The sequence below is a fragment of the Haemorhous mexicanus genome, chromosome Z (genome assembly GCF_027477595.1).
Source record: "Haemorhous mexicanus isolate bHaeMex1 chromosome Z, bHaeMex1.pri, whole genome shotgun sequence".
In the NCBI taxonomy this organism is placed as follows: Eukaryota; Metazoa; Chordata; class Aves; order Passeriformes; family Fringillidae; genus Haemorhous; species Haemorhous mexicanus.
In genome coordinates, this window is record NC_082381.1 from 59,217,035 (window position 1) to 59,233,746 (window position 16,712).

Below are 16,712 nucleotides of genomic sequence, written 5' to 3' on the forward strand. Positions count from 1 at the left end.
GTCCTGCAAAATCATAAACAGCTCTTCTTTTTTTTTTGTCCAGAGAGGGCCTAAACTTTATCTAGTCTTCCTTTTATCACCAATGTACCTGTAGAAGCTTTACGTGTTGCCCTTCACATCCCCAGCCAGATTTAATTCTGTTGGAGCTTTACTTTTCCTAGACTGATCCCTGGCATCTCGGAAGATCTTTCTATATTTCTTCCAGGCTACATGAGTAATTTTCTCATTCTTGAGTCAATTTATGAACTGTAAGGCAAAATCATAAACCTGTTGATGTGATAAGCAAGCTGTGGTACAAATATGAAGTTTGAGTGAATGCAGCTGAAATGGAACCTATTTTTCAACTCTTAAGCTTATTAGAAAATTAGAGAACCTGCAGTATGATGCAATATTTTCTTCAAAATTCTAAAGAAATTAGAACTCTGGTTCTATTTCTTTTTAGTTTATGTCAGTTTCAACAAAGTTAACTAACATTTTTAAAACGTCTCTTTTTTTAGTACAAAGATTTATTTTTTCCCAGGTTTTATTATAGTCATATTATAAGTCCATAATTGCAAAAATATTTTACCAAGCTTATCTGTGTATCAGCTAACTGATAGTGCTGGAGTCTTGCCAGTCCTGTAGTATTGTATCAGGACAAATGAATGAGTCTAGAATCTGCAAATGACTCCCATATTGAAATAGATTCTATTTTGAAATATTTTTTTGTTGGTTGGTTGGTTTTAGGTTGGTTGGTTTTTGGGTTTTGGGTATTTTTTTTACACTTTAAGAATCCATATATGATAACTATTCATTTAATTTATTCCAGTTTGGCCTATAGTAATGATTTTCTTTGGCTATTACATGGAATGGATGCTAATGTCCATTGTAAAGGAAATTAAAAGAATAATTAACCTCCCTGAGACACATTCTATCTACATGCTTCTTTGGGAATGGAATTTCTAGATACATCCCTAGAAATTGTGCACATTGCATACAACTAATAAATAAATGATGTTTTTTCTGACTTTTTCTATGACTATACACCTATCTTTACTTAATTCCGTATTGCTGCCCTGTGCTTTCCAGAGAAGATGCTGTCAATCACTTTCCAGCAGAGGGATGAGTAGTAACATGTATTTTATTTTAAGTAGTGAATGAGCTGAGATGTTGACAGCTGAAAAAGAAATTATTCTGAACTCATTGTACAAACCTTCTCAATTGCAATGCTGAGCGCAAGAAGAATTCTGATTTGTGTATTTGACAAGATAATACTAAAGCATCCGCTTAAGATATAGAAGGCAAAGGGATGAAAATGAGGACTTTGAAATGGTATTTTTGGCTTATACCAAATATCCTGAGAGAATGTTTTGCATCCAGAAAGTCTGTATAAGCAGAGATTTGGTGTGACTAAAACGAGCATCAAGGCATAATGACAATATCTTTGTTTTGTTTAACAATATATGTTATATATTTTCTTGTGTCTTCAGGAATTCTTCAACAATGACAATTACAGTCAGCCAGTGCTTAGATCTAAAAAGAACAAAGGACAGGGTGCAGATGTGAAAGAGTATGTTAGAGAATTTGGATCATATCCTTTCAAGAATGACATTTAGCCTATGCACTTCACTACTTCAAATATAATTGCTTGCTATTACATGTAAAACTGGCCTAAAGATAGGTGCTGTATGTGTAAAGTGAGTTCTGTGGAGTTAGAAAAAACTTTGTAGGGTACTTTTAAGAAAAAAACTTTAATATGTAATTACTGAAGCTACAGCTCAGCTGTTTTGGTTTGAGGGTTTTTGTTGTTCTCTAATTTAAAAAACCTATTAAATAAACCATAGCATAAGTGCTTTCTTGTTCTGAAATAAGTATCATTGTTTATGCTACAATGAGAACAAAAAACCATAGGGAAATAACAGATCTCAGATAATAAGTTACTACCTTATCTACCTCAGATTAGAAATTATGTCATATTCTCTGTTACTTTAAAAAATATTTGTTTAGAAAGAAAACATTTTTTATTACAAGAAACGCAATGATGCATTTAGTTGTCCTTTGCAAATAAGGTAGCTTCCATGCAACAGGCAATGACTTACATTTATGCACACAGCTAGCAATACTCTTTCAGATTCTTGGACATCATCTTATAAAAATGGAATTGTGATGTATATTGATTGAGTACATACAAAAAGGTATACTTCAGGGAGCAGTCACAGAGACCTATTTTAGGTGTGTGAGACTCGTCTTTCTAGACCATTTCTAGACCCTTTGTATCGTCCCCTTACCTGAGGATACAAAGCTCTGCTGCAGGGCAGCTCAAACTACTCAGCTGGGTTTCCTCCTCTGGTAATTACATCCAGAAAAGCCTATGTCTCTCCCCACAGTAGCAGAGATAAGCCTTACAGAGGTGTTACCTGTATTCTAGGGTAACCTTTCTGAATATTCTTGGAGAGACCACAAAAATGAGATGAGCACTCCTTGCATGAGGGTCTTGCATTAAGCCCCTGCCCTGCTCAGTAGAAATCAGAATGGCAAAAAAGCTTTGCTTTGATTGAGCTGGAAGAGAAATCATTCTTCTAAATACCATCCTTTCCTAGGGTAAACAAAAACAAAAACCAACCAAACAAAACAAAATAAACAAAGAAACAAAACAAAACCAATAACAGAAAAACAAAAACAAAACAAAAGCAACAAACCAAACAAAAACAAACAAAAAAAAGACCCACCCAAACTAGAGTTTTCAAAATTTTGTAAATTTAGGCTACTTCCATTTGGGGCAAGAATTCTCTGTCTCTTACTATAGGTGTAGTGTGTCTGTGTGACTGCCAGAGGAAGACGATCTTCAGAAACTGCTAGGTTTACAAAATATGCAGGGACAATCCTAAATTATTTCCCTTTCTTCCTTTAATTTCCCCTTTTATTTGAGGCAAAAAAATGTTGTTGTCTTATTTAATTTCTTTTTAAAATAGTGAAATAAAGTATTTCAAATAAAAGAAATATATTTTAAGACATTTAGTTAATCGGGCAACACTTTATCAGTGCCATCTAGTGTAAGCAACCACAAACCGAAGAATTTTTTCTACTAAATTCACACAGTGCTACAACAAATGAAGTTCTAAATGCTTGTCTTTGATATCAGTGTCTCTTCAGCAAATATTTCCTTGCAAAACATTTTAGCAAGGAGTTTCAAAATAGTTTTCTGAAGAGTAGTTATCAGAAAAAGGCTTGTAAGGCTTATGTTTCATTTGAAATTTCAGTAATACCTTTATTGTGTTCCTGAAAGAGCAGTGCAGATAAATAGCCTTATCATTCACATCTGATGATACACCTTAATAATCCCAGTTATACAATCATTCACACTTTGTCAGTAAGAAAGAGTCAGCTACCAAAAAAGTGAGATTGGCAATCTAATAGGTACAATTTCATAAAAATATCTGTTTTAAAAAGCAGACAATAATATAATTCCCGTGATTATAGTAGAAATGTAGGATACTTACCTTAGGTAGGGTATCAGTCCTTTTTCACATGTGAGTGACCTTACTTTTCAGTTTTTACCCACCAATTTTTAGCAATTAAAGCTACTCTTTGGAGAAATACATTTCTTTCTGATTACTGATCTTTTCAACACACAAAAAAAAAGTGATTCAACCTTTTTATTGGGATCAGAAGGCACAAAGAATAATTAATTTCATAATTCTTTTGCTCAATATTAGGTTGGCCACTGACATTATGATTCCTGAAGGAGCTATGCTTTCAAATTACTCAAACCATTGCTCTTGTTTCAGTCTTCCTCTGAGATGAAAAAGCATGGAGGAGAAGATTGAGGTTACCGGTGTGTTTTTCTTACAATATTAACTCTGAGTCCTTAAATTGTTAATTTTTCTATATCAAAACTGACTGGATGAAGATGGAATAAAAAGAAGAGATGCACAGTGCAATGTCAGAATCCCTGTGCTCTGTGTTTTGCAGAAGTCTCCATATGTGTGAAGGTGTGGACATATTTTTTTGTAGCTAACCTATGTCCATATATCTAAAAGTCCCAAGATAACTACTATTTTAACTATGTATGAGCTAGAAATAATGTGTTGATTTATTTTATCTCTCTTGGAATTTAACATATATCTACAAAAATATGCAGTAACTTACATTGCATTTGTGTATGTGTATATTTGTCTACATGTAAATGTGTCTATATATGCATACATATATACATTTATAACTGTGTAAGTTTATCTGGGACTGAGAAGTTGCTGTTAGGGGAATGGTCAAGAATGACCAACATTAGGCCAGTATCAATCCTGATCACTACATGTATAAAATAATTATCTCCTAAGAATTTTCTGCTGAATTCACTGTGCAGATATAATGCCACAGATCCAATATGAGTAATCTCAGAGAACGGTTTATGGTCCCTGAAGTTTCATGGAGATCACAGTTATAAGGTCTGAGTGCTCTTCAACAAGGGGAGCAGGATCAGAATTTTTTCAATGTTTTTTTCTATCTCTGTGTGGATTTTTTATTCTCCTTTACCTCTTTCCTAAAGAAAAAAATGTGATCTTCATCAACTTCAGGTTATTTAAGCCTACAACTAAAAATAACATCTTACTGGACAGCCTGAGAAGCTATATTCATATAGCTTGATATTTTTCTAGGTCACTTAAATAATTATTCTGTGAAAAATGAAGCTTATTTAATTGAAAACAGTAGAAATACTCCAAAAATATGTTGCAGCTCTTTGGCAAGGAGGTGGGAAAACTGAATTTTTTCACTTCAGTGTGGCATCGACCTGGGCATTTTGTCCAGTCTGTACATCAGAATGATTGCACTGAGTATTTATTTTCTCTAATGATTTTGTATAATTCAATAGCTAGATTAATTCAAAGCAGCGAGGCTCAAACATTTTCCATAGAAAGTGGGCATTTCAGGTGTAGTTACAATAGCAAAGCAAGATTAATGAATCTATGTCTACCACTGAAAAAATTAGAATGTATCAAGAAGAAGGCTGAAAACAGAACTTTCTGTGGATTACTTCTTACCAAACCTACTTTATTACACTTGTTTGGCTCATTCAATCTGAATTTGCAAATAAGTTTTAAGAGAAGCTGAAAATGCATATTTGGAGGTGTATTAATTGTCTGTTTACAGAGAAAGAAAACATTAGCTTTTTTACTAAATATACAGCATCCTTATAAAAATATATAAATAAAAATTTCTTAGCAAAAACCATAGCACATTTAGGAGTCTTTACGACTCAACATGAGTACTTTATTGTAATTTTTATTTTCCTTAGAGACTGGCAGTTAAAGCAAATTCCATTGTGCATGTAATATGGAATTCAAAATCATTTGGTTAAATGTCCAAACCCAATAAAATTACACAAAACTAGCTTAATGAGCCATTTAAAGGTTCTGAAAAAACCCCAAACAGCTAAGCCACTGAACTAAGTAGTAAATGAGGTAATATCAGAAAACATTTTCTAATATTATTTATATACTTCGATAAAAAGGTTTTTTTACTAAGGTATTTTGTGGTGCTATTGATTGCAGAAGGAATTTTTAGAAGTAATTCAATCTAGTTTTTCTCTGCTAGGCAGCCTTAATTTTGCTTTCAGCTAATGGAAAAGCTTATTTAGAGCCAACTTCCTGAAGAACATTTAATTCTGAAAGGTTCTGGAAGGAAAAGTGTCAATGAGTCCTATGCAGCATTCTGTCATCATAAAAATATTCAGATGGTAGCAGGAATAATCTTTAAAATATATTCTGTAAGTACCTGAATCTGATGATATGTTTTCCTGTATTTGTCAAGTATTGTCTTACCATTTTTGTTTTCTTTAAGTATTGTAAGGAATAGGATTATGAGATTAGATTTGCCAAAAGGATTTGCATGTGCTGAACTTCAAAATTTTGGAGAGCAACTGTGAAAAAAACCGTCTTGTTTTGCAGTTACTTTTCTCCTACTTCCTTCTTTAGGGGGAATTAGCTTTCTTTTTCTTTTCTTGTCTCTCCTTAATGATGACATCTGAGTCATGTCCTCAAATTGCTACCTTCACTATTTCCTAAAATGATAATATATTTGGCCAAAGAATACATTCGCTTCATAATGGAGGAGAAAGGAAGACAAAACACACTTTAGCTAATGGAAATACTTTGGCTTTGTTTTGGGTTTGGGTTTTTTTGTTGGTTTTGTTGTTGTTGTTGTTGTTGTTATTTTAATATTTTTGGCCTTTAACTTATTTAAAACTTAAAATGCTTATTTTCAGTATGGCTGTGTTGTGAAGAGTACATGTGTCCTTCAAACTTAAAACAGTGTATACTATCATGGTGACATACTATTTGGGATGCAATTTCATAAAATATCTTAGTCATTCATGGTCTGCAAAATGAGGACTGATAAAAGGTAACTGGAATAGCTATAAAACTTTCTAAATGTCTTTATTTTTCTCTCACCTGAAAGTGGGATTGCAGTGCAAACCAGGTAAAAGTTTTTGAAGCTTCAGCAAGGATGAATTCTTACTTCTAGCTATTATTATCTTTTAACACCTTTTCTGACACTTTGAATGTTTTCTCTGTAATACGAAAATGGACTGATGGGGGAGAAAAAAGCTGTGTGCAGTCTTCACAGCTGGTGCAATGTACCATTGAGCCTTGTTGTCATCTGCTCACAATTAATTAATACACATCTGGTTCATTCTTGTATTTATACAAGACACACCATAAAATGCATAAATTAGGTATTTTTCAATCTGTGACAAGATGCTTCCTCTCTCACTTCAAAAATTATTACTGTGAATATTAAAAAAACCCCACACTGACATGTAGAGCTCTGTTCAAGAAATAAAATACATGGTTTCATGGTATAAATATATAAACATATCAGGAATGTTAAAAGAAAGTTCTACTGTTCTGGAAGGTACTTTGTAATATTCTAGCAGATAAAAACCCAAACTTGTAATCTGAATAATTATTTTTACATGATTTGTGACATTTTACAAGAAAATTTATTTCTCTTCAGAGGCATGGAAGATGTGTGCATATTTTGATTTCTGGTCAGTGAGGAGCGTGAAATCTGACACGATGGATTTCTATTTATGCTAATGGCTAGTAACTTGCTCTATTTCTGCATTTATCTTCTCAGTAGGCGGGTGGATACAAGCAAAAAAAATATTAGTAATATTAGTAACATTTATCCAGGAAAATGCTAAGTTATCTCTACATCACCCCAGTGGCTACACAGATACATGTGATAAACTCTGTTTCTTATAATTTTGTTAAAGCTGTATTGCAAGAATGCCTATTTCTCATGAACGTGTATATTGTACTTTCCAGCACAAGTTCAGTCTTGATAGCTCTGTGCCAATAATTTAAATTTAGAAATGTTGCCAAGAATCATGGTGTTCAGTAACAAAAAATATCTTGTTATTTTTCTCACGGTTTCCCCCTGGAAGAAATTACAGAATTTGTCATATAAAGAATTCTCTAGTAACTGAGTTGTTTATCACTCTAGCATTAATCCATACTTAATCAATTAAAGCTGGAATTATGATGTAATAATGCTTACTAAACTATTTTTAATATTATTGAAAGTTTGATCTTTAGAAATATGGGTGGTGGTTTTTGATGTGTTTTTTTGCTGTTGTTAGGCTTTTTGTTTGGTTGGTTTTGAATAATAATATTTTAGGACAATATTTGATACGTTTTTCCTGAGATTTGTAAAACCAGTTTGAAGTGGCAATGAATATTTGAGACAGTATTTGTTTCAAAATGAGTAGAATAGTTGTTTCAGAATGCTACAGAACTCATGTATTACTTGATCTTTCCTATATCATAAATGAATTAGCAGAACCATTTTATTACTACACTAGGAGCATAGTTCTTACTTCTGGTGTCATTGCTAGGAATTTATCATTAATTCAGTTGTTATAAAGACCAATCCATATATGACCATATTGCATTAAGGAAAATTATTTGCATAATATGCATAACAAGATAAGTAGTTGGGGAACAGTGAGCACAAACATAAAAACCCTGTCTTTCGTAGATTTAAAATTAATTGAAGTTTGCATCTGGTTCTTAAGTTTGGATATTGTGAAATTAGGAGAGAAATGAGAAGAAAAGAAAATATTTGTTTTCTCCTTCAATAAAATGTTGCGTGAAGACAATAAAAAGTGGTATGGATGCTAGCCATTCCCACCAAAATTCAACACATGTGCTGAGCTTCCAAGATGTAACACTCAATCTTGCTGTCTACATACCCATAGGAAAAAAAAGCCAAACTTGCATGAAGAGTTCAAAATTGTCCCTCTAGAGTGGGACAAATATGAGTACCAAATGGTATAACACTGTGTGGTGCCAAAAGCATACAGAGTGATGCTACCTGAGTACTAACCATCTAAAAAAAAAACCCCATGGACATAGAAGTACTAAGCGAAAAAGTTAGGGGAAACATAAAGGACACCTTCCATTTTTTTTGGTTTTTTGTATTTTCATTTTCAGCATGGTCTGCCATTGAGATAAAATATATTTGCTGCTAAGGAAGGCAAGGAGAGTGTGAATTATGAAACAGATAAGAGGCTACAAAATCAAAGCATCACAAATCAAAGAGCTGCCAAATAGCAAGCAGCTTCCCCTGAGAGCAAGAATTACAATCAAGTTCAGTTTGTGTAATCTTTGGTGCAGAAAGCTGTTGTGTTTAGGAGAAAGGTGAATATTTCTCTAAAAATTTTTTTTTTTTTCAGAAATGGTGGGAATTGTTTTGTGGCTTTTTTTAATGCTGATTTCTTTAGATGTGAAGGAAATAAAATTGACAGGACTTTTTGCCATCCTTAAGGCTTTTGAACGAGTATGAACCACTCCATAGAAAGGTGAATGCATATAATACAAAAAAATCCTGAAGAATCTGAGAGTACTACCTGTCAAATTAATACTTTGCTGTGTAAAAAATTCCACTTGTAGACATCTACTTAATAAAATTTAATAAAGTTTCCATGTCATAATAAGTAACCCATATACAAAATTAACCCCTCCACAAGTAATGTTCACAAAGCTACATGTGCATACTGTTTTTATTGTTATGGATTTGATTTTTTATTTGGAAGTTAAGGTGGTGTGTTAAGGAAACTATCCACATCATGGATTCGACATGGTATTTTTTCAACCCTCTAGTATTTCTCTTCTGTATTACTATATAGTAGTAACTTGTGGTATACACAATTGTAGCCAGCATTTAACATTTAATACTTGAAAAAAAGACTGTTACTGAGATTTGAGAAGGTATCAAAGTCCATTAAAGATATCCAAAAACTTATTGGTCAAGGCTACACTCTAAGACAAAAACGCCTCTTGTATGAGTGATCTGTCAGTTCCTCTGGACCATGCGACCTGGAATTTTTATGTAATCCTGTAGCAATCATATGTATTGAATTGTACTTAGTCAATCAATTTCATTCATCCAACACGAGTTCAAGTCCCTCAGGATTTGTCAGCTTCTTTTTGCAGTCTCCTGACTTTATTTTCCAGTTACACTTCATTTGTCTGTCTTAGACAAGACACTTATATTCCACGTTAGGTCACATTCTGCTGCCTCTTTTTCTTCCTTGATGCCTCTGTATCTCCGCAGTCTTAGAATTTTTTTCTTTTTCCAAATTAAAATAGTTCCCTGAAGTTAGAAAAATCACCCACTAATGAGGTTAAGCAGCTTTATGCTTTGTTTCATTGCTCTCCTAGCATGAACAAGAAGACATCCCCCAAAAGTGGATTGGCCCCTTATTTTTAAATGCTGGACTTTGGGCCCTTCTTTTCAAATATTTTTCATATCTATTTTTTCCCTAATGTTTCTAAAGAAATTGAGTTTTGTTAAAAAATATCTAAAAAGTGCATGTGTATCACTTTCTTACAATGTTTTGGCAAGGGTTTAGAGTAACACTTTTCCTGGTTTAAACTGAGAAAGTAAAGATTCAGTTTGATAAAGACAGTTTGATGATTTACTGAAAGAAAAGAAATCTACAGTTTTCCAGGAATCCTAGTATTTTGATACGCAGGAATCCTAGTATTTTGTTGAGATTTGAATATTATATTCTGTGCTAGAATGCATAGAAACGTGGAAATAGCTTTTGATTTCATGTGGAAATGAAATTAATTAATATTACTTTATTTGAAAAATAATGCATAGTATTCTCTCTTTCCTTTGTGTCCATATTATACTCCAAAAGGCCTTTTTTCAGAAGATTTTGAAAAGTGTTAAAATTAAAGGGAATTTCATTTAATCTCCTCCTTTCTTAAGTATTTCAGATGTGACTTTTAAATTATGATCTGCAGTATAACTTACATGTTCAAAAATTACTGTTTTTCAGTGATTGACTGGTCTTAATTTTTCTGTCTTGAAGTAAGTGGATAAATAAGATATTTTTATACTAAAACATTCTATCCAGCTGTGAATCTTCTATTTGACAGATTTACTAAGTTACTATATTTGTCTCTTGATAACAAGTATTGATGTCTCAGATTTCCAGTATACTACTTTTTAAAATTATCTTCATTTAACACCCGGCTGTTGATAAGTTCTGTGACAGGTGAAGGTAAAGAATAGAAGAGGGGGAAGGCATGACTATGACTTGCTAGGAATGCTACACATACATGAATATAGTGTATATGATTATATGATTAGATGTAAAAAGATAAGAATACATATATTATCATAGTGATTATGTGTATACATACTTACATACAAAATAAATAGCAAGCATAAAATTGATTTGGCTTCTTTCATTGTCATTGGAATGTAATTTAACATTATTCATCTCAGTATTAGCTTAGTCCAGGCTATTTGTAATCCGAAATTCAGCAGTTTCACAAGCCCAGCCCTTCTTCCTTTGCAAATCAAGTCAATAGTTCAGTCTATGAAATTTATTCCTTTTGTTTTAGTATAGAATTACATACTTTTTGTGTGGTTTTGTGGTTCGTTCCAGCATGAAGAACTTTGGTGGTCCTTATGTGACTTGCTGGTTCTTTCATATTTCAGAGAAAACCATATGAATTTTGTTGCTAAAGCTTTGAAAACTTAAAGTGATGTCAGCAGCAACTGGCTCAGCATCATTTTGAGGAAAAAAATGCCTCTTGAGCTATTAGAATGATGTTATTCTGATGAAAATAGTTCTTGCTTGCTCTTTAGTTCTTAAGTTACCACTAAATACAAGAGTCCTAGAAGATTACTCTGAATCAATTTACATTTAAATAAGTCACTATGCACCGGTAAAAAGAAAGACCATTAGCAGAAAATGTGTAAACATGTAAATATGACTATATTTACACATAGTCTCCTGGGCTCACCTGGGACACACAGGACAGTCTGCTCTGACTCTGGGTGTGTGCTTGGGGATCTGCTGTTGTATTCTGCCCTCACCTCTGCTGACAGCATTGCCCACTTCTTTGTGTCTGTGGAAGTTACCCTTGATCCAGGCAGCTTGACAATAGAAGTGTTCACTTTGGAGAACAGTTGTATTATTAAAAACAAACAAACAAAAACTCAACCAAACAAAAAGTAAACAAAAAAAAGCCCAAAAGACAACTTATCTGTACCTGTTTTGTTTGTTCTTTAGCCTGTATGCCTTAAATTTGCCCTGTGTCCCACGTGAAGGCATTTCTTACATCTCTATCTCACCAAAGGTATCCTGCCACTCTCAGCTCACCACAATGCTTGTAATGCTACTCCTTCAGGAGTCAGTTTCTCTCTGAATTCCTTCCAAACCATGTCCTCAAGCAGTCATTGTTCCTTTCATCCTCTATTGCCTTAACTCCCTCTTGAACTCCTAGCTCTTTTCAGTCAGCTGCTGTATTGTGGTTGCAAGTCTCTCTCTTTCAGGTATGATCAGTCTGAAATACCTACTAAATATCTCTTTTAGCCATTATCTGTACTCCTGTTGATTCTCATAGGTAAATCTCTTATCTTCCTAGGGAAAAAAAAAAAAAAAAGGCCTTTCTTTAGCTCCCCCTGAAAGGTGACTCCTATAAATATCTTGTTTTGTGGATCCCCTCCCCCCACCTCCTTCACCCTCACCTTTTGCAATTGATACTTTTACAGTTTCCATGTCTTCAATTTCCATTTAATTGAAATGAACTGTGATTAAAATGTTAGATCAGATTATGCCATCCAGTTTAATCAATTATGAACATAAAATCCAATTAAATATTAGTTTTAAATGTATTTTGTTTGAATGCCAGCTACCAAAACAAGAGTTTTAACTAATGAGATATGCTGATTAGATAATATTTTGACTACCAAAATGTTCCCAAGTTTTGTATTCAACTAAAGACCATCTGTGAACTTATACTAGTTACAACAGAATATAGTGATAGAAGTGAGTCCAAAGTTTGTAGTCCTAAATAAAACCATGATTTAAAAAGTTGTACTTTTTCATCACTTTCAGTAGTAAAATATTGAATAAACACTGACAAGTTCAGTCTTCAGCTATGCATAACCTGTTTTTTTTTTTGTAAAACAATCAAAAATCCTTCTGTCAAAATAGTTTACAAATGTGAGCATTTGTATTGACTTCAGTAGAAATGCCTGCAAGACTATCAATCTGAAAGACTTTTAATTATTAAAGACAAGTAAAAAGAAGAAAGAAAAATGACACCACAACACTTTTTTCTTTTGGCTGAAGTCACTACTGGTAGGTTTTGTTTTTTTTTTTTAACCTGGGTAAAACCTCAGCCTCTGAAATTAATTGGAGATAAATTAATATTGTGTTAACAAGTACATACAAAACTGGAAGAGGTGTGACCATAAATTCTGGTTTTCTCTGAGTATGTGTTAGTAACAGAAAAATGTCTTTTACAGCTCCTTTAAATTTTGCTAAGTAATTCAACTGCATCCATAAAAAACTGGGAAGCTGATTTTAGCCAGAATTAATACAAAATAAAACAAAACAAGCAAAAAACAAAACAATAATCCACTACCAGTTAAATTTCTCTTCAAGTTCATGCTGATTTTTGAAATTTACAAATGAAAATACTTAATTATGAATCACTTCATAGTCTGTTTCAAGTCTGATTTCATTTGATACTTTGGAAAATGGGTTTCACATTAACAGAATTGTTTGCATTTTTTAGTCAAGAAGTAAATTCCTAGGCATCACTAGAACAAGAGAAACTTTCCCTCCCCTGTGTTTTCCAGTGCAAATCACAGCCTAGAAATCCAAAATGTGTTAAACTAGATTCACTTCTTTTCCTCTTTTGTAAAATAAGAGAGATAACCTAACTTGTCATACTGAAAGACAAAATTTGTCATAGAAAACAAAATTTTCTAGCCTTTTCACTTCTAAACCACTGGACTCTCTGTGTTTAAAATTAATAGACTTTAAAAAAAAGTCTCTGAAGTCTGGCCTATGAAAAGACATTGTTGGCCCTAAATGGTGCATAGATGAAGCATATATCATTATGACTGCAGAATATTAATTCTGAACAATTTTTTTTTTCATTTTTTGCACATTTCAAGGCAATTTAGTTCAGACCTTGTTCCTGCTCTGTTCGCTTGTCACCTTTTTATGAAATAAATTTTTATAGGACATTTTAAGTAGTTTATAAAAAACTCAGCTTATATAGAAAATCTTAACATATGTCTGAACTGCAGATAAAAGAAGATACATTAAAGAAAGAAATTGGTTGCAATCTGTTGTGAAGGTTTGTTTAAACTCCTTTAGCAGTCTTGCAGATCTTATATTCTTCCTTATCTCAGAATGGTCAATTGCCTTATAAATTATTTTTAAAAATACATTTACCTATACTGTAAGAAAACCTGGCTTATCTACCCACTACTACACCATGGAATAAAGTATTGTCATTTCTACAATGAAAGAAGAATACTTCTAAAACTACTTTATAATGACTAATATTTATCACAGTGAGTATTGCAAGTATGAGAGACACCTGAACTGCAAAATTTCTTCATCACAAACAAAATGCCACTAACTTCAAGGGGAAACCCTGTAATGTTATCCTTGTGACCAATGAACTAGTAAGCTAAAGAGAAGTAATTTATGCTAGGTAATAGTAGCAAATTTTCTCCAACAGATATATACTGCAGTTTTTGAGTAAAAGGTCAAGTAAGTCCTCTAGTGTTCTTTTCTAAAGGAGAAAAAAATCCTCACATTCTTTCAACAAAATCCATATTAAATGTACTGAAAGCAAAGGTTGATAAAGTGTTTGTAAAATTAATCAAATAGTCAGAAAAAAAGAAATTCCAGTTCAAGTGAAAAATCATATTTTGTCTCAACTGAAACTGGTGTATGGCCCAGCACATGAAGTAGGTTAGGGTTCATGACAAATTAGACAAATTAAGTCTACCACATGTGCTGGAGAGTCTTCCCCAGTGGAATGATTTTATGTGTGACTAGTACTTAATATGCACCTGGTTTAATCCTTATGAAACATTATTTGTGTTCTTTTTTTTTTTTTTTAATAACTCAGAAATTGGAGCACATTATCCTGCTAGAAAAGAAGGTTTCAGTGTTCTAAATAGTTTTATAATTCAACTATTTTCTGGTGGGAAAATCCTAGACAAATATATTAGCAAACCTCTGTGTTTTATTTTCTTGACAGAATGGACTTTTCTTTCTTTTATAATTACTTGTAAGTCATTATGAAAATAATTCTATGACTCTTGATTATCTGAGCAGTATGTGTCTTTTCTGTGGTCTGGAAGTTCAAGGCAAGTTTCATGTCCTTATTGATGTATGTAGTTGTCTGGTAAAAGTGGTTTCTTTGACTTCAGAGATGGTCAGAAGTAATCTTACTTTGCTATAGATGGTTTTTCATGGTTAGACATTGATAAACTCAGTATTCATTCAAACCTATGCTGATGATTTCACTACGCAGAATGCAGCTTATTATCCTCTCTGACTTACATACATGAGAACCTGACATTTTGCACTGGACACAAAGAGCTTCTGTCCCCTTTTTCGTGATAGAAGCCCAAAACATTCAAAATTTCTTTTAAATAAAATTTAAAAACTACTACTGCAAAATATAAATCTTCAAAACTACTACTGCAAAAATACGGCATATTTTTAAAGGACACAGCACCTGAGCTGTGGTAATGGACTCTCTTAATTTCCAGAATGCTTCCTATTAGGCGTGTACACAAAGTGTTTTTGCACAACATTGCATCTGCTTCTGTGAACATGTACTTTGTAGACAAAATCTCATCAAAACTGTCAATGTAAATATTTTCTTGCCAGTTGCTAGACCTTAATCTGCCATCTGCATTCCAGCAACATCATCTGGGCCAAGGCCCACTGAGAATTAATTTGAAAATTGTGTTGATAAAACACCTCCACCTGATAGTCTTATAATGGTTGTATTGACTTGGAAGAAATACATTCAGGCTGTAATACACATTTCTTTGTGTCAGGAAACCCACATTTCATATCCACAATGTAGCCAAACTCGGTCTAATTGCAATAATTTTGATCAGTTTTCATGGATATACAGAAAACTACTCATGTTTCTACTTAGGTATCTTGCTGCTATTGAAAACTTCAACTGCTAATCAAAGTTCATATAGGCACTTATTAGGAAGACAGTTGTGAGGTAGCCTAGAAAAGTCTTCAGAATGTGTCATCATTGCCACAAGTGTCCAGCAGTTCTGGGAACAATTTGCATGAGACAGAAAATCGCAGCATACCTTTTGAACATATGTGCTGTAGAATATCCATTTTTGAGAAGGTAGATAAACTTGATAAGGTTACCTGTTAGGAAATTGTATTAGCATTTCTTATTTTCCTTGTACTGTTTTGTTTTCTTCCTTTATGAGGGATGACAATGTGAATTTTAGTTTACATGGCTGATAGTTAAGGGGTAATTATTTAATTACATTAATTAGAGTCTTCTTAAAATCTCATTCCTTATTAAACCTGTCACCTTCCTCAGAAAACAAATTTTCTTCATAAATCAATTCTGCATACCTTGTGGCAATGCTTATTGTCTGAAAGACAGATGATCTTATACTTAAAGGAATCACATTTTTGTAGAATAATTAATGATATAGCAGTTCAGTAGTTCCGCTTAGTGCTTTCATGTTGCTTGGTGATTTTGAATGAAGAGGTTATTTTTAAACTGAAAATCTGTTTTTCTGGAGAAACAATATTAAAAAAGAATAAAGAAACCTGGTGTATGTTAGCATTAACCTGTTTTTCTATAAAAAGCTGTTAGATGATAAATGTTCTTTGTAAGAATGACCTTGATTCTCATCTATCACAAAGTTTACTTCCTGTTAAACAAAATTACAAGTGTTATAGTAATGTGATCAGATATTTTCTGTGTTTCCTTAGATATTCTTAATATATATTTTATTAAAACTTCACAAAGAATCAACATAGAATAAAGCAGTTGAAACCTATGGTCTCTATATATGTGCTGCTTTCTTGTTGATTATATTGTATTTGGTAAGAACAACAGTTGGCCACTTTGAGTAGACTTCAAGGAAAAATTTCAAAATGCAGTTTTTATAAGTAAATTAAAATAGAGAATCATAAAATTTAAATAGTTTTGCCAAATAAAATACACATAAATTTTCATTAAAATACTAGAATGGCATTTTGCTCAGTTAAGCATAAAACAGTGCACTATCTGACCATGCAGTTGATTTTTTATGAATGTCAGTTAGAAAGCAGGGCAAAAAGTAAATAAAATTTTGAGATAACGTGATCCCTCTTCCAGTACAACAACAACAACAAA